At 36.6% G+C, this 25,966-nt stretch overlaps 1 long non-coding RNA gene across 1 annotated transcript; it reads right to left on the bottom strand.

Moving 5' to 3' along the window:
* Positions 1-17,579: 17,579 nt before the first annotated feature.
* LOC108945187 (uncharacterized) lies at positions 17,580-20,293 on the bottom strand. Its single transcript, XR_001969316.2, has 2 exons — positions 20,205-20,293; positions 17,580-17,781 (listed from the first exon to the last, which is right to left on the bottom strand). It is a non-coding gene; the product is annotated as an uncharacterized lncRNA (long non-coding RNA).
* Between the last annotated feature and the right edge of the window lie 5,673 nt (positions 20,294-25,966).

The following is a 25,966-nucleotide window of genomic DNA, read 5'->3' as shown; positions in this document are numbered from 1 at the left end:
GCATCCATTTGGCTAAGTAAGTTATTCGTTGGGCCTGGAGTTAGGACATATGTGTTGTTGGACATGGGCATTGGATTCAGGAAGATTCTACTATCCTTGTAAGCCTAAGATTTGGGTCTGTTGGTTAGTGAGGCTGCTGAAGGCCCAGAAATTCACTAGGTTATTTTATAGTGGGCATGTAGTGTTCGATGGGGTATGTAGTTGTTTCAGTATGTATTTTGTCATCTTTGAGTTTGTATTATTAAATTTTGGTCCTGTAACTTGTAATAACGAATAATTGGGGCATTAGTGAAATTGGGAATGGGCGTGTTTTATTCTTGCATAAAGGGTAGAGAACATGTCTATATGGTCCATGTGCTTTACTTACTATCTTATTTAATTGCTCTGCTTTTGCACGCTAGTAGAAAGCATGCCTATAGGAAATCACACACTTCACTTAACTTGCCTAATGCATGTACATTATTCAAAAGCATGATTGTTTGACTAAATATTTACCTGCTCTCATGCCTACTTCTATATGATTGTTAGATAACATGCTTATAGAGTTGTAATAATACATACCTTTATTAGTGCTCATCTAGATACCATGACTATAGGATCTTAACTAATTAACTAATCGGCTGCTTCTATTGTTGTATTATACTGCCACCTAGATAGAATGCCTATAGGATAAGTGTGACAAAATCGAGTTCAGATACGAACCATTAGAAATCTTGCCTATATGATATTGTTACTTGCCTAGAGAGAATGACTTTGAATCAAACATTGGTATTGCCAAATTTTCTAATAGCTCTCACTACACGTTGTGCAAACAACTCAGAAATCATGTCTATAGGTTTTATAACACCCGGAACCTGCAATTTAGTTGATTTGGAACATCAACACTATCTGTATGACTTGAAATCAGAATTATATAGAAATCATGCCCATAGGACTTAACGACTCAAATACGTCTTAATCCTGAAATTGTCTACTGTGTAGCCTGAGACTTGTTTGTGTGATTTAGAGGCAAACATGAGCCACTCTTTGCTATTATGTACAATCCTACTTGTTTTGAATGCGCGATTATTTTTATCATTTTAAGCAACCAAGGTAAAGTCTAGAACCGCCCAAATAGAGGTCCAAAGTTTCCTGGACCATAGGTATAGGTCGGGTAGTACGCGCATAGGGTACAATTAAGAATTGAATTAGAGCGCCTTTAGGTAACGACTTTAACATAGTAATTAGGTAGCATGAGATGATAGTTCGGTCCGCTGAATAATATGAGCAACTCCCTACCTTAAGGGAGTTGCAAAGTATTATTTATGTTTCACGGGGTGATCCTTTAAGCTAAAAAACTTAGGACCCCCACTTTTCTTTATATATTTTTTTATTTACACTTAGTCATCTAACATAGACCAATGTAGTTGTATTCTTAAAATCATTAAGGATTTGTGCTAATTGTCAAGTGTTATGATAAGATTCCTCGACTTCTATACTTCTCTTTGTTTATTTGATCACCTAGCCTAATAACATAATCCATATAGTTTAAAATTCGGCTAGGACCAAGAGTTGGGGATCTCGAGGAGTGCCTAACACCTTCTATTTGAGTTAATTTGAGCCCTTACTCAATCTTTGGTGACGTGGACTAGTTAAAACAGAGTTATTTGCAAATAGGTTCCCTAAATCACCTTAAAAGAGTTGTCAGATGTCAAAGCCTACTTTCACGAGAAAACAGGGCGCGACACGTGGTGATTGTTAGATTGGTGATAGACCTACTTGAAGACTTTGAGGTAGCTGCTATGACGCCTACAAACCTGGATTCTCATTCCTTTTGTTTCTTCAGTAATGTTCTAGTATTCAGACAGTTGTACTAGAGTTTGTTTTTGGCAATACCGGATTTATTCCATTGAACGACAACTACTTAAAACTTGTGTCTTCTTCCAATGTCGGTACTAGCTCACAGTCGGCAAATTTGAACACCACCTTAGCCAGATCCCAAAAATCTATCAACATGCGTTAGAGTACCCTGTCAGCTCGAATGTTCATTAATGTAGTTAATGCCCCTAGGTGCGTCCGAACCTCATCTCCATGTTCCCGGCGAATATTCTTCCATCACTGTTTTAGCTTATGTGGTGCTCCCATTACCATGCTGATTTCAGGGATGTTTTGGTTGATTTCCATTTCTCTGAGGTGGGTAAAAGAAAGAGAAGTTATGTTTGTTGACCTGACAAAGACATTCTCTGAAACTATAGAGTTTTGAAAAGAAGGTTCAGATGGGTGTAAAAGATAACCCTCGCATGCCAGTGTGTGTGATAGTGTACGACCAAGACTCGATTGGAAGAAATGTGATGACAGTGTATATAAAGCAGTAACAAACAAGGGTGTAACAATAATTAGCATGGTGATCATAAAGAGCAAATAGATATAAAGCTCAAATAAAGCATGTAAGCATGTAATTGTAATCTCGACTATAATCAACAAAAGGTATAAATAAATCTAGAAGCCAAATTAGTCTAAGTCTGTTAAGGTCAAAACCTAAGTGGGGTTTCCCCAGTAGAGTCGATATGTTGTTGCACCCTATTTTGTACTAGCCAAGAAAGGATTCAACTTGTAGTTTCCTTGTTGTAGATGAAAGAGAGTCACCACCTAGTATTTAAAGGTATACTAGGGTACCTATTTAATTACTAAGTTATGTTCATTACATGTCTGCAAACCGGTAAGATTATGGGTAAGAGTTTTTGTCCTTCTAAGGGGAAGGTATTAGGCACCCCTTAAAATCTACCTAAGGTAGCTCCATAGGACTTATAGCCTGTTTGGCCAAACTTTTAAAATCTGCTTATTTTGAGAAGTGCTTTTTTCAAACGAGCTTTTCAAAAATTACTTTTGGTGAGAATCAGTTTGTGTTTGGCTAATTAATTTGAAAATCACTTTTGAGCAGTAATTAGTGTTTGGCCAAGCTTTTGAAAACTACTTCTAAGTGTATTTTTCTCAAAAGTGTTTCTGAGAAAAGTGCTTTTGAAAAGAAGCTATATTTTTCTGCTTCTTAAAATCTGCTTCTACTTCTCCTCAAAAGCACTTTTTTCCTTCTTAAAACTTGGCCAAACACCTCAAGTTTTTGCCAAAAGCACTTTTGGCCAAAAAAATAATTTAGCCCCAAAATCAGCTTTGCCAAACAGCCTATTAGACTAACTTAAAGGCTCGATTATTTATACTATACTTAATTATCACTAAGGCATGGTTTACATGTTAAAAGGAGTAAATATAAGACTTTAGAAGTTGTATAAGTGACTTAACCCTGTCATAAATATCTCCTAGAACTGAAGTAGAGATATACCCTTATTTCTTTTCTAAGAAATGTGGAAACTTATCAACTTTCAAACTTTTCGGGATGTAGAATGTGGATAAAAATTAAGATTTAGGAACAGAAAACAGTAACGTAAAGAGCATAGTGATTAAGTAAAGGATGGTTAATAAAGATATCAAACAGAGATCAAGTCAAAGCAACCAACCATATTCCCACTTTTCGGGGCGTCTATAGCGTCTTTATACAAATCAATCAACTCGAACAGCTTTTCTTTCATGGTCTTTGTCTCTTAATCCTCTGTAGTTCTGACCGATATATGCCTACCCCTAATGAGAACCAACCAGCTAGAAGAAGCGTCAGCCATACTATAGCTGAAAGAGCATTCTTGTTTAAATAATAATTAAGACATCTTCACAATACGAAATTGGAAATTTTTTCATTGATGTTGAAAAAGACCATATTTTATAGAAATTCCACTGATTGAAAGGTCACCGATTGTATCTGTACCCATTTTTTTTACATGCTTAACTGATATTCAATTATTTAGCAACTTTAGATACATACATTTTTCTCTTCTTCACTCCTGTTTTCTTCTTCTTTGTGTTTAAGGTTTATTCTTCTTCTTAGTTGCAAAATAGGTTTATTAAATTTGTTGTTATTTTAACAATTTGATATTTGGGATTTGTTCTTTATGATATTTGAAAGTTATATTTCAAATTGAGCTCATTTAGAGTAGATTTGGATATTGAATTGAGTATTGGATTATTGAAATTCGAAATATAAGCATGTTTGAGAACTGAAGTTGTCTGAAGTTGTATTGAAAAATTGAACTACTTAAAATTTCAAATTTTGAATCTGAAGTTGTACTGAAAAATCGAATTACTTAAGAGTGAATTAACGGATATTCGCCCTGCGATTATAATACATTTCCATCCTTTGCTTTTGGGCCATCATCCTCCAGTTTGCCAGGTCCGGCGTTCTTCAAGAACGTCTAGCTTCACGAGCAATATTTCATTGCTTGTCTCTTCGTTCTCGAGAAAATCTCAAAGTCGGCTCTCCCACTTCTACCGGTACCAGGGTCTCCGAGCCATATACAAGAGAAAAATATGTTTCACCCGTTCTCGATTTTGCAGTGGTCTGATATGACCACAACACCCCTGTAGCCATCTGGCCACTAGCCCTTAGTATCTTCTAACCTTTTTTTAAGGTTTTGAATGATTACCTTACTGGTTGACTCCTCCTGCCCGTTAACACTCGGGTGGTACTGTGAAGAAGTGATTCGTTTTATTTTTAATCATTCCAAGAATTTTGCAAATTTCAAAACCATGATTTGTGGGCTATTATCACAAGAAATCTACTTTGGTATTCCCAATCGGTAGATTATATGATCCCATATGAATTCAACGACTTCGCGTTCTCTAATACTTTGGTAAGGACATGATTAAACCCATTTAGTGAAGTAATCAGTTAAAACTAAAAGGAATCTTATCTTCCCGGTGATAAAGGACAAACTATGTCCATCCCCTATTTCATGAATGGCCACGGTGATACCACTGAATGTAAAGGTTCCGCGAGTTGATGAACTAACTGCGCATGAAGTTGAAATTTGTCGCACTTCTATATGAATGCTCTTGCACCCTGTTCCATCTGGGGCCGGTAATAGCCAGCCTTTACTTACTTGAGAACTAGCGAGTCTGCACCGTAGTGGTTTTCGCAAACTCCTTTATGAACTTCTCTCATCACATAATCTGCCTCCGAGGCCCCTATACACCAAGCCAGTGCTCCTTGGAATGATTCTGTATAATTTTCCATCAACAAGGCAATACCGGACTGTTGTCTGCAATGCTCGGACACTTTTGGGTCTTCGGGTAATTTACCATATTTGAGATATTCGATGAATTCATTCCTCATGTCCCAAATTAAGTTTGTTGAACTAACCTCGCAGTATCCATCCATATCTAACATTGAATACAACAATTGCACGACCGTACGTGAATTAGACCCTTTCATCTCCGTGGATGATCCCAAATTAGCCATTGCGTATGCTTCCATATTTTCCTCCCTCGGAATGTGAACGATCGATCATTCTCTGAATTGTGCAAGTAACGTTTGAACCTTTTTGAAGTACTGTTGCATGCGTTCCTCCTTTGTGTCAAAAATCCCAGACACTTGGTTTACCACCAGTTGGGAGTCGCACTTTATCTTGATGACCTTGGAATCTAGTCTCTGAGCGAGTTCAAGTCCTGCAACCAAAGCCTTGTACCTGGCTTCATTGTTATTTAGCGGTACAGTTCTAATGGCATGCCTTGGAGTCTCCCCCGAGGGCGTGATTAGAACTACTCCGAGACCGGACCCTTTCACGTTGGAGGCTCCATCCATAAATAAGGTCCAAACTCTCAATTTCATTCTTGACACCAGCACCGCATCCTTAGCAACCAAAGGTATTAACCCCGGAGCGAAGTCATCCACAAAGTCAGCCAAACCTTATGACTTGATTGCATTCGTGGGTTTGTTCTTAATGTTTAATTTTCTAACTTCAACTACCCATTTAGCCAATCACCATAATAAATCAAGCTTATGAAGGACATCCTTCTGGGAAAGGTTGTCACAACGGCTATTGGGTGGCGTTGAAAGTATGACCTAAGTTTTCGAGAAGCAACTAAGAGAGCTAAGGCCAACTTTTCTAGGTTCGGATATCGTGTCCCCACTCATGATAATATTTTACTAGCGTAATAAATAGGAAATTACGTACCTTCATCTTCTTGAACCAGAACGACACTTACCGCTACTTTTGAGACTGCCAAATAAATTAGTTATTGTTCACCTTCCTCTAAGAACTGGCTCCGACATTCATAAGCCCAAAAGGCATCACATTATAATAATATGTGCCAAAGTTTGTGATGAAAGAAGTTTTTTCTTGATCTTCCAGGTTCATCCTAATAAGATTATACCCGGAATAAGCGTCAAGAAAACTCATCAACTCTTGCCCCGCTATCACATCGTTAATTTGATCAATGTTTGGCAATGAGAAAGAGTCTTTGGGGCACACCTTATTCAAATTCTTATAGTCTACACACATCCTAAATTTGTTATTCTTTTTAGGTAATACAACTATGCTAGCTAACCATTTCAGATACTTTACCTCCTGGATTGAACCGATAATGAGTAGTCGGGTTACCTCCTTTTTAACAAACATGTTCCTTATTTCTGATATCGGGCGTTTCTTTTGCCTTACATGTGAAAAGTTAGGATCCAAGCTAAGTTTGTGTACCTCTACCTCCAATGGGATACCTGTCATATCCGAGTGAGACCACACAAAGAAATCAGGGTTAGCTTTAACAAAATTTATAAATTTTAACCTTAGCTCGGGTTTGAACCCCGTTCCTAGATGAAACTTTCTTCCCAGAAATTCCTCGGACAAGGACACTTGCTCAAGCTCCTCCGCGGTTGACTTTGTTGCGACCGTTTCTTCCGGTACCTGGAAGGAACTCGGCACTTGATATAATTCTGATGACTTCCTATCTTTATCGTCTTCGATTTGGAGAGGAGAAGGTATCCGTTCATGTAATCCCTATTTGTTGAATTCTTTTCTGTTGGTGCTGGAAATGGCCATCACGTTCATATCCCTTGCCATCAGTTGGTCTCCTCTTATCTGCTTGATCCCTTCCGGCGTCAGAAATTTCAGCAAATGGTGATAGGTCGAGGGTACATCCTTCATCTCATGTATCCACGGCCTTCCAAGAATGTAACGATCCAACCTTCCGTTTTGTGTAATTGTGCCCTGTTTCCTCTTTTGATGCTTCACACATGTGTGTTTATGGTTTTATGACTTTCGGGGTTGGTCTGTTTCGTTCCGGGATGATTTCGAGTTGATTTGGGCTCTTTGATTCTTGTCTTAGAAGCCTAAATGTTTTATGTTAACCAATGGTTTAATTTTGTTAAAACAACTCCGAAACGGTGTTTTGATGGCTCATATAGCTTCGTATCGCGATTTTGGACTTGGGCATATGTCCGGAATAAAATTCGGAAGTCCGTAGGTTGATTTGTGTTATTTTGTCAAAATTTGGCAATTTGAAGTTTAGAAGTTTGATCATAGGTTGATTGTTGGATATCGGGTTCAGAATGTGATTTTGGGACTTGGAATATGTAACGACCCGGCCGGTCATTTCGAGAGTCGTATCCCCGTTCTCCCATTTTTATTTTTAAGAAAATATGTAACTCGGCTTGATGCCTTGTGGTTAATATATTAATAATAATCCAAAATAGGAATCCAGTTAATACAATGTATGTAAAAATACAAATGTGAGTAGGAGAAAACAATGTAATCTAGCTATTACAAAAGTTTGACTTGTTTGTATCCTCTAGCCAAGTGCAAAACCTCAGTGTAGCACCTCAAACGCTCTCACCAGGCGCCATGTTTTGCGTACCAAAAGGATTAGGCCGACTTGAATCGTTAACATACAACTCCAATTGTTGTTGTTGTCCAAACCGATGATGGGGCGTGCAAACACTTTGAGACCTTTGTCTTTCCAATTGTTGTGACCAGTCGACTGGTAGATTACCCACAACCCTTATCCCGCAATAACTTGGCCATCTTTGATTGAAAATAAGAATTCATGCAGAAGACAATCAGTTGCATTAAAGAGTTGATCCATAAACCAGAACAAATCCTAAAGTTTCTTCCCGTGTGGTGCTATACATTTCCCAGAATGAGCATTATGCAATGCTAATACCACTGGTAGGTGATACAGCACCATACGTTAAATAACCTGTCCAAAGCTTTCCATCTTAATCAGTGTAATAAAGCTGCCAAGACCATTTCTGTTACACTAGTAATGCAATCTTGAGGACGAGTAACTGATGAGTAACTACAAGGACTATCTTGTATTTGATATTTTGGAGAAGCCATTGTATTTAACATTAATACACAAATGTACCGATTCATTAATCTAGAGCTCTCATTTTTGCAATCCTAACCCTTAGGTTAGGAGTTTGTAGCTTGTCAAGATTTAATATTCTCCTCCCTGTACTGAGCAGTTCAGAGAAAGAGAGGAATGGATTTGTACTTGCACCAGAAAACACTATGTTAGCTATAACATCTGTGAGAGTATTGCCTTCTCTGAATATATGTTGAAGGATCAAATTGAAATGATTTTTCATCTCCTTAATTTTCTGTACATCTGCGCTTATACACCAGGATGAGTCCCATTCCCCTTCTATGACTTTCTTCAAAGTCAATGAGTCAGTCTCCAATATCAGTGGGTGCTTCTCGTGTGTAACACAGTATTCCAGTCCCTGGAGTATTCCTTGTGCTTCAGCTACAACATTTGTGGTCACAGCTATATCGACTGACTTTGCCTACACTAGATCTCTAGCCTCATCTCTAACACAGAATCGAATTGAGCTAGGCCCTGGGTTTCCTTTCGAGGGTCCATTAATGTTACACTTATACCAGCCTGCATATGGAGGTTGCTAGTTAACTCTCTTGGTGATCAATATTGGCTTGTATGCTTTAAAGAATTGGATCATATCTGGCCACAAAGTATGTATGTTTGTTAACCATGGATACCTTGTCTTTGCCAAGTAATGAAGTGTCTTGTTGACATCATGTATGTCTCTATTTGTTGAGACTTTTCGTCCATACTTTCCCGTGTTTCTCCTTTTCCACAGTTCCCGCGTAATGATAGCTGGTGTTGCTTGAAACAAAGGTTGCAATTTTGGACAGCATTTTGCATTTCACCATGCTCTTACCACTTGCTTCACTTGTATTACTGGTTCAGTAATGCCTGCAGCTGCCATAAACTATTTCCATACCTTTGATGTCGTGTTGCTTGTCAGAAAAATATGTTCATATGTCTCTTCCTGAGGATGTTGACAGCACCAACATCTGGAAACACATATGTATCCATGTGTCCTCCATAAGTCATCAGTTGATAGCTTGTGTCTCCACAGTCTCCATAAAAATAATGAGATTTTGAATAGTAGTCATTTTGTCCACATTTTTCTGAATTCCTGATTTGGATTTACTCGATGCCTCAGGATTTGCCAAGTACTATTGACAATAAATTTGCCTAATGAAGTTGGCAACTAATATGGTTTATCCCACTGCTCCTCTCTACTGTCATAATGGATCTTTTTTATATGTTCAGCAATGTCTTTTGGGAAATTCTGGTCAATTAGTGTGCCATTCCATTCTCTTCCTTACCTCAGTTCTGCCACCTCTTGTAAGTTCTCCTCAACACTAAAGTCTGGAGGTAGGACATGATACAGAGCTCCCAGCCCAGTCCAATTTTCATGCCATATGTTTGTTGTGCCACTTTTCATCTCCCATAGTATCCCATGCTTTACTTGTTGTGCCACTTTTCACTTTTCATAGGATCCTTGTTTGAATTGTACTTCAGTAGGTGTCTCTTTTTCGTAGTACATATTCCACATGTAGTTCGACGATAAAGATTTTGCAATCCTAAATCTCCACCACAGCTTCCAAAATAATGACTTTGATTCATCATTAAATGATCTAAAGCCAAGGCCTTCTTCTTATTTAGGAGTACATAGCTTCTACCAACTTGCCCAGTGCCCGCTCCTCCTTTCTTCATTGGTGCTCCAAAAGAATCTGGCAAATAGTTGGGTAGGCATTTCAGAATATTTTGAGGTGGATCCAGTACTGAGAGTAGGTACACTGGCATACTTTGCAGAACACTAGTGATTAATGTTTCTTTTCCTCCAGATGATAATAGCTTCCCTTTCCAAGCATGTAGCTGAGCCTTCACCTTTTAATAAGATCTTGATAGTAGTCTTTCCTTCTTCTAGTGTAGAAGATGGGGCACCCTAGATACATGAATGGAAACTGACCTCTTGTGAATCCTGTGATGCCTTCCACTTTCTGTATTAGACCATTAGCAGCATTTGCATGCATATGGTAGGGGATCTTAGCTAAGTTGATTTTCTGACTAGAGATCTATTCATAGCTGCTTAATACTGTCATGATCTTCGTCAAGGAGGGTACTCTGCAGACAGTATGAATAGTGCTGGGGAGAGTGGATCTCCTTGCTTCACTCCCCTTGTTGATTTGAAGAATCCTAACGATTGTCCATTAACTAATACTGAGTACCAATTGTTGGATAATAGGTTCCAGACCAGGGTGATGAAATGTTCTACAAAACCCATTTTTTTAATACATGTATCAAATACTACCATGATACTCTGTCATACGCCTTCGACATGTCAAGTTTAATCACCATATTAGAAGGTTTACCCCTCTTCCTTATGTCTGTGACTATTTTCTGTGTAAGAAGTATGTTTTCAAATATGCTTCTTCCTTTCACAAATTCCAATTGATTTGGAGAGATATACTCAGGTAAGAACTTTTCTAATATGTTATGTAGACATATGGATAGTACTTTATTGATGAAATTGTTCAAACTGATGGGTCTTAGGTCTGAAAATGATTTTGGTCTTTGTGTTCTTTGGTAGCATAACCAAGTTTGTGTGAGTGACGGATTTTGGTAATGTTGCCCATCCAAAGAAATGTAATACCATGTTGTGAATGTCATTGTAGATGATCTCCCAGCATTCTTGATAAAACATGCCAGTGAATCCATCGGGGCCACTGAACTGTTTCCATTTAACCCATAAACAACTTGTTTAACCTCTTCTAACATTGGATACCTACATAATTCCAAATTCTGATCCGTAGATACCATAGTAGGAACATTGTTAAGCATTGAAAATTTTGTAGGGTCTCCTTGTTTTGAGAACTGATTTTGATAGAATTCAACTGCACCAATAGCAATTTGATCTTGGTTTTCTAGCCAATAAGCTGTTCCATTCTGGATCCTTTTTATTTGTAACTTCTTTCTCTTTCCATTGACATAATTGTGGAATAAGCTCGTATTTCTATCACCTTCAGCAAACCAAGTCATTCCATCTTTCTACTTCCAGTACTGCTCCTCCAAATTTAGGTATTTCTTCAATTCTGATTGAGTTCTCCGAAGGATGATTCTATTCTCTATTGTTGGCTCCTCCTCAAACAACATTTCTTTAACCTTCACAATATCTTCTAGCATTGCCAATTATTTGGATATGTCCCCAAAGATCTGCCTACTCCATTGCGATAGTGTCGTCTTTACTTTCTTCAGCTTGTGCTTGAACATCAAAAAGGGGTCTCCAATGAAATATGCATGCCAGTTACGTTTTACTACTTCCATGAAGGTTTCATGCTTTGTCTAGAAAATCAAGAATCTGAATGGTCTAGCAAACTTTGCGGCTTTTTTTCCTCCAATCATCAGTATTGGCGCATGATCCGATCCAGTTCGAATTAAGTGCTCAACTTCTATTATAGGAAGCATATTTTGAAATGGTAAATTTACAAATATCTTATCCAATCTTTTGAATATACAAGTTGCATTAGGCCTGCCATTCCACCAAGTCAATGGACTGCCCTTGTATCCTTATTCAAATAATCCACATGAGTTTGTACAGAAGGCAAAATCATCATATTCTGGCGGGTGTACTGGTAAGCCCCCTATTTTCTCATCCTCATGTAAGACCACATTGAAATCCCCTCATACTAGCCAAGGTAACTCCATATCACTTGCCAAATAATATAGATTATCCTAGAGTTGCAATCTCTCTAGAGATGAGCATCTTGCATACATAAATGTCATTGTTAACATTTGCTTATTGAGTTCCCATTGTTTAACAAATGTCATTATTAACATTGGCTTATTGCCTACATTCCTGTACTGTTATTTCTATGTTGAATTGTACCTGCTGAGTTTGTCACTACCTTTCAATCCAAAGGTTAGATTTGTTACTTATTGAGTTGGTTGTACTCATGCTACACCCTGCACCTTGTGTGCAGATCCAGGTGCTTCCAGTCATGGCGGTTGCTGAGTTGTGGAGTTCGGATTCTCGGAGACTATCGAGGTAGCTGCTTGGCATTTCACAGACCTTGACTCTCCTTCCCTATATTTCTGCGTTGTATTTTGGGTTTTTATCCCGTTTATGAGAACTTTTATTGTTTAAACTGCTTTAATTCATTTTTTTTGTTAAGAGTGTTGGAAATATTTTGAAAGGTCGACTTGCCTAGTACCACGATACGCACCATAACAGCAGGTTAGGATTTTGGGTCGTGATAGAATAGGCCCGTTATGCTATTTAGAACTTGTCTACGAAATTTGGTATCATTTGGAGTTGAATTGATAGGATTAGGACGCTTAGTTATAATTCTAGAAGTTCTTTAAATTTACTTTGCAATTCATGCATTTTGGTGGTCGATTACTAGTTCTAGATATTATTTTTGTGTTTTGATCGTGAGAAAGTTCATATAATGTTTTGATCATGAGCACCAGCCTCGCAATTGCGAAGGTGACATGGGGTGCTATGAAGTCGCAATTGTGACTTACCCCTTCGCAATTGCGAAGTCAGTAGGCCTGGGGCTTGGGTCACATCTGCGACTATTTGTTTGCTTTTGCGAAGATGTCCAACTTCGCAATTGCTAGGACCTTGTCGCAATTGCAATGTTTGTTGAGGCTGTCAGTGATCGCAATACGAACCCTGGTCCGCAATTGTGAGGGTATTTGCGAACCATCTGTCATAAATGCGACATCTGCAGCTGGACAAAAGGGCTGGGAGTCGGGAATTTTCAACACATTCTCTCATTTTAGAAACCTAGACTCAATAAGAGGCGATTTGGAGGGGGGATTTTCATCTACAAACATTAGGAACTGATTTTAATTGATTTCCAACTATATTTCATTAATATATCTTAGATTTAACATCAAAATTATGTTAATCAAAGTGCAAATTTGTGAAAAAATTTCAAGTTTTTGAAAAATAAGAATTTGTATTTTAAGAGTGGATTTGGACTCGGATTTTGAAACTAATCACATATATGAACTAATGGGGTTATGGGTAGTCGAAATCTACCATTGGACCCGGGTTTTGACTGGGCGGCCCCAGGTTGACTTATGTTGACTTTTTGGTAAAAGTGTAAAGATCGTAACTTTATATGTCGTAATTTTTTTCCCTTGAATTGTTTGATGATATTAGGTCAATTTTGGTTATATTTGAGCCGTGGGAGGCGTATTTTAGGGGAAAAGGTAGTTCCGAGGGTTGAGTTGGCCAGTTGAGGTATGTATCTTGCCTAACTTTGTGTGGGGGAACTACCCTTTAGGATTTGGGATTGATGGTGTTATTGTATTATGTGGAAGCCGTGTATGCAAGATGATGAGTAGGTACATAGTTTATATGTGGTATTTGATCGGTTTAGGCTATTTAGACTCTTTCCATGCCCTTAATTGAATTGTCATATTGTATTTTAATTCTCGTCAATCTACTTGTGTTAGTCTATCCTTACACGCCTTATTTGACTTTGTTAACACTTGTTCTACATCTTACTTGATACTTTACATTATGTATCAGTTGAAGTTACTGCTTTCCTTATTGCCTTCTTACATACTTAATTATTGATTTTCTTTTACACGAAGTTGTTATTTCATGAATTATTTTCTTGTTAAGTTATTGGTATTGAAGTTGTGAAAGTCGTTATCACATTGATGCGAATTTGTTAATTATTGAGATACCTTCCTTGTTGAGCAATTCAAATTCATTGTTATTGTTGATATTCTTGTACACATTGTGGTTGAGCCATGGGCTAATTGTTGTGGAAATATTGATATTGTTGATTTTGGCAATTTGTGACATATGGACACTTGTTGTGTGAGTTGTTATTGTGTTGTGATATTGATGTACATACGGCGATATAAGGATAGGGGTTAATGTGCATGCGATAGCATAAGGTGGGATTTATGTGCGTGTTGCTAGTAAGGGAATTACTTGAAGCCACACGACATCATAATGTGGGCTAAAGTGCGTATAGCTATTTCGGGAAAAATGTTTCCAAAACTATCTAAATGTAAGGCTCACGCGGTAGTATAAGAAAAGATTGTGATTGAAATTGAGAAATTTGAATGTGAGGCGCTACCTCGGTTGTGATTCTTGTTGTATACGAGGCGGTACCACGATTGTGATTCTTGTTGTGAATCTCATGTTGAAAAGAGTTATTGATGGAATACTTCTGGTTGCTTTTATTTTTCCTTGTCTTATCAGTTTTGTCCGTATACTATTGTGGTTCTCTTTATTTGCTACCTTTATGTTTTCTCTATGCTTGCAAATTTGTTATTAGTCTATGTTATTAACTTGTTTTGTATCATTTATTTCTCCGCTTTCCCTTACTTCTCATTATTATGTTTTCATTTTGTTTATTATGTCCTAGTAGGTGTTTTGACCTGGCCTCGTTACTACTCTACCGAGGTTAGGCTTGATACTTACTGGGTACCATTATGGTATACTCATACTACAGTTCTGCATATCTTTTTGTGCAGATCTAGGTATGTCTGCTCGTATTGGACATTAGTGTTTGATTGTAGCTACTTGTAATGACCCAACCGATCATTTTGAGTATTTTCATTCTGTTCAGCTGTTTGAAGTCTTGAGTAACTTCATATGATGTATTATGACTTGTGTGTATCATCTGTTTCAGTTTTTGGATGATTCAGAATTAGTTTGGAAGAATAATTTTCATGTTTGAAGCCTTTAGTTGGAAGAGTTGACCAACTTTTACTTTTGTGTATATGATCTTAGATCAGAATTTTGATGATTTCATTAGGTCCGTATTGTGATTTTGAAATTGGGGGTATGCTTGGATTTGCATTTGGATGTTTCTAGAAGGATTCGGCACTAATTGGCGAAAGTTGGAAATTTGAAGGTTTGGAATATTCATAAGTTTGATCGAGAATTGATTTTGATGATATCGGGTTAGAATTATTGTTCTGGGAGTTGGATTAGGTTTGTTATATCATTTGGAACTTGTATGCAAAATTTGGGTTCATTCCGGATTCGTTAGGCTTGAATCGAACACTTGGTTCGAAGTTTGAACTTTATGAACTTAAGAGATTGAACTTGATCGATGATTCGTTGTTTTGATGTTGTTATGTATATTTGAGGCCTTGAATAGGTCTGTGTTATGTTATGGGACTTGTTAGTATATTCAGACGGGGTTCCGAGGGGCTCTGGTGAGTTTCGGCTAGTTTCATATCAATTTAAGGCCATTTTCAACTGCTGGTTTTTGGCTACATGGGTGTACATCGCTATCGCGAAGAATAAAATGGAAAAATTAGACTTGTGAATCGTATTCGCGGAGGAATCTTCGTGTTCACGAAGAAGAAATTCTGCTGCCACTGAGCTGATTTTGGAAGTTTATATCTTGCAATGTATAAGAAATTTGGAGATGATCCAAAGATGGAAGTTGTAGCTCTTTTTTTCTAGTTTTAAAAAGATTTAAATTTTGTCATTTATATTTTTGTAAAAAAGGTTATGGCCATTCTACTAAAGGCTGTCAGGAAAGAGTTTAGGAAGGTAGTGAAATTTGTTCATCGCAATTGCTGGGAAATAGACGCAATCGCGAAGGGTAAAAAATGTGTTGGACAATTTTGGCATCGTGATCGCAAGGTTTGTGACCACGATCGCGAATAAGGACCACTGACAGTGCATTAAAACATTAAATTTCAGGATTTTGAGTTCATTTTATCATATTGTGAGATATGGAGCTCGAATTTGGGTGATTTTCGTCACATGGATTGGGGTACGTGTTTGTGTACATGGTTTTGCTTAACCTTTATGAATCTATCTTCAATTTTGGCATTTGAATTATGAATTTTAAAGAAAAATTGGGGGGGTTTTGTCCAAACTTTTCTAAAGTGAATTTTTGAGTGTTGAACATCGATTCAGAGTATGATTTGAGTTGAATTAGTATGTTGGACTCGTAATTGAATCGGTTGTCAGATTTTATAAGTTTTTTGGGTTATGGCGTGCAGGCCCGGGTTTGACTTTTAGTAAATATGTAAAGACTCAACCATTATCATTTGAAATTATTTTCTTAGGAATTATTTGATATTTTTGAGTTGATTTTGGCTAGTTTCGAGCTGTTTAGAGGTAGATACACGCGGGATGGTGTTTCTAGAGTATTATTTGGCTTGCTCGGTATTGGATTTGACTTGTTCGAGGTAAGTATCATATCTAAACTTGGATTTGAGAGTACTTAACACTAGGACCTATGTTATAAGAGATGCATTGGGGTGACACACATATTAGATGACTAGCGTGTGGGCGTGCATCGGGGTAATCATGATTCAAGTTGACTATTAGACTATGACTGTACTTGTTTTGGTTTTATATGTTGTTCTATCTGTATAATTCCTACTTGTTAGAGTTATTAAGATGTGATTCATGTTAGAAATCATGTTTAGGTTATGTGCTTATTTGGTTGAGAGCTAATGAGTCTATTTCTGCTATTTTAAGTTTTCTGCTCTAACTGTAATTATATACTTAGTCATGATTCTTCATTTGCATATCATATCTCAGTCTCTGTTTGTTGCACCCTATTTTGCATGAATCAAAATAAGATTCAACTAGTGGTTTTCCTGTTGATGATAAAAAAGATCCGCCACCTAATATTTAAAGGTATACTAGGGTACCCGTTTAATTACTAAGATTAATTCTCTATTAGTCTGCTAACCGGTAAGGGGAAGGTGTTAGGCCGCCCTTAAAATCTACCTGAGGTAGCTCCGTAGGACTTAGACTAGATTTAAAGGATTAGTTGTCTATACTCTGCTTAATTAGTACTTAAAGATATAGCTTACGGTATATCTAGTTATAGCCTATTATTTGGAAGTAATTTTGAAAAGAGGGCATAGATTTATAAAAGCCTTTAAGAAATTTTTTGTATCTATATGATTGAAAGAGTTTAGATATATGTATATAACGTTTTTATTTGCAGGAAAACAAATTGTGAGATATGGCTAAGTTTTAAAACACTTGTCTTTTAAAATGATGTGGCCATTTATATAATTCTAGTAAAATAAGGCTTATTTAAAGAGATAGTCTTTAGGTATACCTTAAATATTAGTTCTCAAACCTTATATTTATTTTGAAGAAACCGTATGAAAAACCTTGGCTTTGCAACAACACTTGTTCGATTTTCATTTGTAGAAAAGCTCAATTAAAAGACCAATTTCAGGTTCCAGTTTTTCTGACTTTGAAAAAAGGAGGATTGTCGACCTTCGCAAAGGATATTTTAATTTCAAAAGACTTCATGAAAAATCGTTACTAAAGGTTAAGAGGTGAATAAAATAAATGGTTAATGAATTAGAATTATTATTACTAAGTTACGATGCTTCTTTTATCCTATGTATTTTAAGGCTTGCCTAGATTTTTAAAATAATCAAAGATATAAAGTAAAGCATTCAATCAAATATTATAAGTGTTATATACATGTGAAAATAACAATAAACTTAATAAAGCAGTAGAGAAGAGGAATGGACTTTGGTTTGGGCCTGAAGGAAAGTAGGCCTAGCAGGTGGCGAGGACGGATATCAACAACTTTGAACTCCATTATGTGCAGGTACAGAACTTGGGCCTGAGTTCTTTCGGAACTTGGGAGACCAATTTTAAATACATATGCAAAAGAATTAGAAAGTCATTAGATATATGGCCTAATGCACATAATTACATGTAAGTAACATTTAATATAGGTCCAAGATAAATTATAAAATCAACAGTAACTAAGGATGCAAAATTAGTATAAGGTCACATATAGTAAAACAATTTACAAAACCTTTGTTCTCCATTGAACACTAAACCTAAAGAGATAATAAATATCAATAGACTAGAGGCTAAGTGTAGAATTTTATTTATGGCCAAGGTACTCTTCGGATCCCTGGCACTTCAAAGTTCCCAAGGGTCCTAAGGGCCCCAAGCAGTGCTTGTATCAGAGGGAGTATCTCAACCAAGAACTAAATTGTACTCCCAAATACCCTTAACTACTCACACTTACTCTTACCTATAGGTTTAAATACTAATGAGATGTTCACTGTAAACCAATACTACAGTGGTGATTGTATGCAATGAGAGATAGGTTCTAATAACATCCGGCTCATCAAAGCATCAGTAGACATCCCATGGTTTGCACACAACCATATAGTATTATCATATACTCTTACCAGCTTAATAACACTCAAACATGATTACTTATATGTGAAAATAAACAGTGAGAGAACAACATCACATGAATTTGAGGTCTCAAAATTGATAAGTCAAGTCGTTCAAAAGAGTGTAGGAGGTGTCAGATGCATTGCGTTTTAATAATCCAATTAGAAAGCCCATGCTTATGGAAAATCATTACTTATAATCTTGTGCTTAATCATACGTACTTAATGGGGTATACAGACCAACATTCCATTCCTTACTAAGTAGGAATCTAACAAACCACTTCAATATTCTTAAGAAAGCATGGGTAGGCAAATAAATTGGCAGACAATCTAAAAAGAGATCCTCATTCAGATCTAGGTTGATTAAGAGTTGAACATGAGATTCAACATTCAAATAGGATAGATGAACATCTAAAGAGGGTTCTTTCCAAGTCTGTAGGTAGACTTCAGTGAATTTAGTAAGTTTTAATGGCCCGGAAATACAGTCACATATATGATATGCAAGTAGCAGTTTCCTTTAAGGAAAGGATGAGTCCAGAACTCCTAATGGATAGCATTCATATGTGTGCAAGTTATATTTTAACTAATACTATGACATTACAACAAGACTAAGTACTAAGGATGGAGTTAGACAGACAGGGGCATCATAATTTATTCTGGATAGTGAAAGTTTATGCTAGACTTATTGGAAACTAAGATACTTACCAAAACACAGTGTAGCATTTCAAACAAGGGATATGAACATCAGAAGTTTCCTTAAACTCTTTAGTGCTTGTAGTTTGACTAATATCCCTATTGCTATGTGGTTAATCCTTTTTGAATAACAAGATGTAGCTTTCGCCGTTATGAAGAGATACAGTTCTAACAGACGCGAGAGTACAAGTAAGTAGGAGATCCGTTTGAGCAAAAATGAGTGTAGAATTTCTAAAAAAGGGCGTCCAAACAAATTACATGAGGTATTCTTGCAATATTGCAAGACTCTAAGACATGGCAGAGTTTCAAGTACCAGAAGACCAACTCAACAGTTTAATTGCGGTGGTTCAAAGCAATGAACATTCATGTTAGGCAGGCATGGTTATAATAACAGGACAACTAATCTAGTTAAAAAGGTTAAGTATATTAGCCCTAACATAGTGAAGTTCTAGTTTCAACAACATGAGATAAAAAAATATAATTCTCAAATCAGTAGATACTAAACTCCTAAGAACAACTAAGGGCATGGCTTAAGCTGGGCTGACAGAACACATAAGACCAATTGTAGAAAGTCATTAGCACTTAGTTCAATAATCTTTAAAAGCACTTTCATATAGTGATACTTATAGATAATCACATAGTCATGGAGGTCAACAGAATACCTTCTCAACAGTATTTCAGGAAGTCTCAGGATCATAAAGAAATATTTGAAGAACGAAGAAAATTGAACTGATACACTAATCTCAATGATGGCCTTGTAATTGTCCTTAAGTGTCTATAATTACCATAGTCTTATTTTTACCAAAACAAGTGATTCAACTACATGATATAGATCAACAGGGAGTATCAAGGCAAGATTAGTAGAGCAGACATGAATCTTTATCAAAGGTATCTTGAAATCTAATATCAGGAATGGTGCAGAAGATCATATGAGGTTCTTAGACAATTACAAAAGTCTAACATCACATATATCTGCTTAACGTAAAAGAGCATTCATTAAGTTTACAAAATGATCGATTGAATTAATTTCGAATTCTTTAGAGGTCAGTGAATAGCATATATAATGTCAAAACATAATGATCAAACGTAATACATTATAAACAGAATAATCAACAAGAAGAACAGAACTTTAATCTTGAAACAGTTAAGAAGAGGAAAGTTCGATGTGCACTGACCTTTCTTCGAGTATCAAACCAAACAAAAGCTTCATTTTAGCAGTTTAGGAGCCCAAGACTCAGACTTCAATTAGTGAGTAACTCAGAACAAGAATTGAGAGAGAGAGAGAGATCAGAAATCGAGTGAGAACTTAGCCTTAATTGAAAAAATTCTAAACACTACTGTATTATGTATTAAATTTCTTCAAATTGTTAGGAGTTTTTAGGTGAGAGCCATTAAGGTCCATATTTATAGTGCCTCAAGGTCTAGGGTTCTGGTGGATTCAAAATTGGGTAGTGGAAGATGATGATAGGTTGATGATGCGAGCAAATTAATTGAAAATAAAAAAAAAACAAAGGTGAAAACAAAGATGGATTTTACCTGAGTGAAGAGAGGTCGGCTGGTGAAAATGAAGACTCATCGGGCAAACTCTATAACCTAGAGGTCAGTGCGTTTGTCCTTTGGGTAATGAATTCTCATGATGAAGCTTCTACAAAGCTCCATGCATGCTCTAATATGAAACGTCATAAGAGAAAATCAGATGAATTCGAGTTTGACGTTTTGGTGTATGATTTCATAATTGGGCCTTTTGAAAATTTCATTGGTGAAATGGTAAGAAAACAGCAGGCTTCACAACCTAGGTACAAGATGAGTGGCTGTGCGTGCTTGATTTGAAAGAACAAAGAAAAATCGGATCAATTGCATTTTGAGCTTAGTGTTTCAAAACTGGTCTTTCTATTCCAGTAATAAAAGGGCAGCGGGATTTGCGGATAGGGCGACAGATTGAGTGTTTGGGGTTTGAGTTTGGGGTAGATTATTTGTAAAATACCTTATCTTCTAAATTGTGACACTAATTTTGAATTATTAACATAGTTATCTAATTAACTAGAAATTAAGGAATAATTCATTAAATTAATTATGAAGCCTATGTAATGTATATAACGATTATTTTAATAATCCTCAAAATTGTAAATATGATATATTTGTAATTACATAATACTAAATCATTAATTTCATTACTATTAATACTTAATTATTTTGTAAAATAGGTATTATTGATTAAAATTGGCCTTCAACAACTACCCCTCTTTGACTGGAGATGATAAAAGAATTTTTGGGCAAAGAAATTGAACCAAGGCTAATTTTGTTCCGATCTTAGGCACACATTATAGGAATGACATATGGATTAAGGAAGATTATGAGTTGTAGAATTAGGAGTTCAGGAAGATTTTGGGAGAATTTGTGGGGAGTTGGGGACGAATTCTCGCTTTGAATTACTTACATACCTCGCGCTTAACGAGGATCAAGCCTCATGTAGTTCTGTAGTGAAGATTCTTTTTGAGGCTTGATTTGAATGGTTTGAAGAATTAGAGTTCCACTGATCGTATTTGAGAAGTTGCATCTCTGATTGATGGGAGAAGTTGCATTGAAATTTAAAGTATCTCCGCGTGATGAGAGTGGTTGCATTGAAATTTAAAGTGTCTTTGCATGATGGGAGTTTCCGACTTGCAAAATGTAATCATGCATGTAAGTTGCATGAGCAAAACGTCAAAACATTTGAGATAATGATAAATAAATAAGGAACATGCCTAAGAGGTATTGTTGAATGCGAAACTAAATTACGATCGTCGATTGGCAGAATGTTGGTGACGAGGTTTGCAGTTATATACTCTAATCTTCGATGTGGAGGGGTGGCGGTGCGGAACGCTCCCATTGGCGAAGCGAACAATTTTGTTATATTTAGGGATTCGATTGGCGAAGCCGGCAACTCGATTAGTACAGGTCTCACCGATTGATTGAGCTGATTTGTTGCTATATACATGGCTCGTTATATACAACATGCTCCGTTCAGTTGAACAGATGGTTTGTATATACAATATGCTCTGCTTGCATCAGCGGTCTAGTTCCTAAATACCTGCAAAGGATCTAAGAGTAAATTTTAGTTATGTGTAAGGAAAAATTTGAATAAGGAAAGAGGGATGATAGTTGTGAGAGTGTGGAGGATCCGTCATTTCATCCAGTGTGCTCCAGCATTTTCTCAGTGGGGAAGGGGTGTTGGTTTGTGTTGACTATAGTCCTGGCTTTTCCCTGGTCCTGATGAGGTCACACCATGAAGTTCAATAGGTGGAACGAATTATGACATTTTTAGAAAATATTGTGAAAATCTTTTATCTTATGGCAAATGCTGTCATTCCGAATTACGGCATGTATATGAAGTTCCTCAAATGTGAAAGTTGTTTCTATAAGACTTTGTCTCGTTGATGTCGATCCTCCAAGATGCTTCTGACGATTTGGCTTCTCGCCGTTGTGATTATATCCTAACCTAAACTAATGTGTTACAAAGGTTTTTCTAGGGTTATGACCAAACCTTTTCAGGTTGCCTACGTATCTGAAACGGAATCAGGTTTGAATCTAGTTCGTGGGTAATATTACAACAGATGTAGTTCGATTACAACATATGCAAAATGATGAGATTGAAAATGAAGTAGCCGAGTCTGACTCAGACTGCCTTTGTATCCAAATGGAATCAGGCAAGAACATAGTTCAATTAAAAAAGATGATAGAATCCGATGAGGATTACCTACGTATTCCTTCCAAAGGAAATCAAGTCGTGGCATAGTTCCAAGTACATACAAAATGGTATTTGGATTTTCTATTATAATAGAAAGGGAGAGAGAGAATCCGGACCCTACGTGGGTTGCCTACGTATCCCTCCATGGGAAGTCAGGTCGAGAGTAATTCTGCTACAACCAAAACCTAAGTATATTGTCTTCAAATGTAGTATCTCTTGATTGCGTCTGAGTTGATAGGATTCATGATAACTCTTCCGTCCATCTATGCCAAGATTAGAGCTCTCCGACAACACTCGGTGGACCACGTAAGGACCTTGCTAATTCGGTGCAAATTTTCCTTTCGCTTCTTCTTGTTGGGGAATATTCTTTTTAAAACCAACTGCCTCGGTATAAACTGGCAAGGTTTCACCCTTTCGTTGAATTCATTGGCCATCCTATTTTGATACAGCGGACCATGGCATACTACTTCCATTCTATTTTCGTCAATGAGCATGAGTTTTTCCTGCTTGACCCGTAACCATTCTGTGTTGTCTAACTTGGCCTCTTGAATGACCCTTAAAGATGGTATCTCGATCTCTGTGGGTATCACAACTTCAGAGTCATATACCAACATGTATGGCGTTTCCTTAGTGGATATCTTCATGGTGGTATGATAAACTAGTAAGGCGAAGGATAATTTCTCATGCCATTGCCTATGATTCTCCCTCTGCTCTTTTTGATTTTACCTCATTTGCTATCATCATTCATCTTCTGTCATCCTCATCTACAACAGTTTGAATATGTGAACCCTAAGGCCCAATGTTTACTATAAATAGTGGTCTTAAATGCTCTCACTAAGAACACACACATAAAAATACACCAACTACACCTAACATTTCTGAAGAATTTAAGATACAATAGAGTATCTACTTAAGCCTTTTCGTTTGAAGTTTCGAGTTTGCTCTCAACCTATGCTTCTCTCTTTTTTTTGGCTCTGAGTTTGTCATTGGTTAAAATCTGAGCTTTTGGTTTCCTAAACGGCTAACTTGAACACTCGTTTGGTTTGTTGCACCATAGGAGGTCAGTAAAACCTTGACCTTATTCTTCTTCTACTAGTCTAAATTCCTTAATTTGAACTGCTTTACTCATTTTGCTAAATGATGTTATTAACTGTGTATTTATATTTCTTTAACTGTTTCAAGTGTGTATTAATGACTGTTAAATAGTTTTCTGCGATCATGAACTTTTCTTAATTTATTGAAATCAGAATTACATATTAATATTGATATGCATATGATGACTCATGTTTTATATTCACTTTGAAAGTGACTAAACACTTCTTAACATTCCTAATACCTAGTTTCTGACCTCTTTAATGATTCTATTAGCACTACTCTGACTGTTATGTTAACTTGCTGTGAATGTTACTTTTGTTGTTCCCTTAATAGTCCATATTTAAGCAAAGTATGAATCACTTAGTGTTGAAAACCAACTTGCTACCTTAGTTCAGAAATACTAACTCATGATCTTCTAGCTTGTTTTATCTCCATAATATGCTTCTGTAATTGGTTGATTAAACTCATGACTGTCTATGTAAACCTGCCCTAAGTTATGTGGATCGTGGTATCACTTTTGTGTATGTTTTGAGATTACTTTACACCTAGTTTAAGCCATTAAGTAAGAACAAAATGTATTAAAGTTATGATGACATATTGGTTTAGGTAAAATACTGCTGTTGAGTTCCATTCTATCTGAAACCCTATCCCAGATATGTTTAACATTGTTTTCAAATGTAATGATACTCTCATATTTTTTCTGAAGCTCATATAGTGATATTGTCAGTAAAATTTGCATAATATGATCTCTGCTAGTTGTCCTTTGTGTATGTCCTTTTGATTCTGCACTCATTTTTGTTCTTCAGTATCTCTGTCTATCCTTCATGATCCCACACATGCCCACACTGTTTTGATACTTTACTAAGATCTCTTAAATGGATTAAACTTAGTTTGGAGCTCTAAATAGAGTCTCTTGTTACTACTGCTTGAACATAACAACATGCTTTATTCTCAATGAGATTATTGTGAAGTTAATACTATCAGAAAGTCTTAAATTAAGTTGTGAATCTGTGACTTTGCTAATATATTTTGGAGGTCCTAAATGCAACCTTTGACCCTGTTAGTATCATTTTAGAGGTTTAGACTATAGTTTTGGTGCCTCTGACAGTACCAGTGCAAGCTCTAATCATGGATACTACTTTGAACCCCTGTTAATACTCTCTTAATGTCCTAATTAAAGTCTTCAACATGTGCCTCTTTTTTTGCTATGGAGAATCATTAAGAGGAAATTACCTCTAAATGAAGTTGTACAAAGATTTGGACAGAATGTGGTGTCCAGATGTCATTGTTGTGCCCAACCAAAAGATGAATCCATAGAACATGTTTTCATCAGTGGAGAAATTGCAACTCAAGTATGGAAATTTTTTGCTATTCCTTTTGGTATTAACACTTCTGTTTTTTCTATCAGGTTAATGCTTAACAACTGGTGGAGCTATAAAGGAAAAGAGAGATTACAAAGAAGAATCACTATTATCCTTCCTAACCTTATTTGTTGGGAGCTCTGGAAAGCTAGATGCAGCTACGTATATGGTAATAGAAGAACCAATAGAAGCAGAATATGTCAACAAGTTTTGTACCTATTAAAGAATGATCTTAAAAGATTGGATGAGAGGGTGGATATTAGTTGGACTTGGGAAAACCTCTGGAAGTAAATGGAGACCATTACGCCAGTTCTAAGTTGCAGGCCTGTCATTTGGGACAAACCCCCTGACAACTGGCTTAAAATTAACTCTGATGGAAATAGTAACATTCTCAAGAGAAGAGCTGGTGTTGGAGGTATTGTTAGAAATAGAAACAGACAACTTATTGTAGCCTATGCTCAAAATGTCCAATTGTGCACTAACAATAGTGCTGAGGTGCATGCCGCTTTGTGTGGAATAAAACACTGTAAAGATCTAAACTTTGGCAAAATTATCCTTGAAATGGACTCTTTGATTGTAGTCAATATGCTTAAAGGAAAGTACAAACTTATGGATAAGATGGAGACGTTGAAAGACATGTTACAACAACTTCAAGCACGTGTAGTTCATTGCTACAGAGAGGGAAATGCATTCGTGGATGCATTATCTAAAATTTGAGCAGAATCTCAACATGAAAATGCTATGCTATACGGAA

The sequence above is a fragment of the Nicotiana tomentosiformis genome, chromosome 8 (genome assembly GCF_000390325.3).
Source record: "Nicotiana tomentosiformis chromosome 8, ASM39032v3, whole genome shotgun sequence".
Taxonomy (NCBI): Eukaryota; Viridiplantae; Streptophyta; class Magnoliopsida; order Solanales; family Solanaceae; genus Nicotiana; species Nicotiana tomentosiformis.
This window is presented reverse-complemented; position numbering and strand designations above follow the sequence as displayed.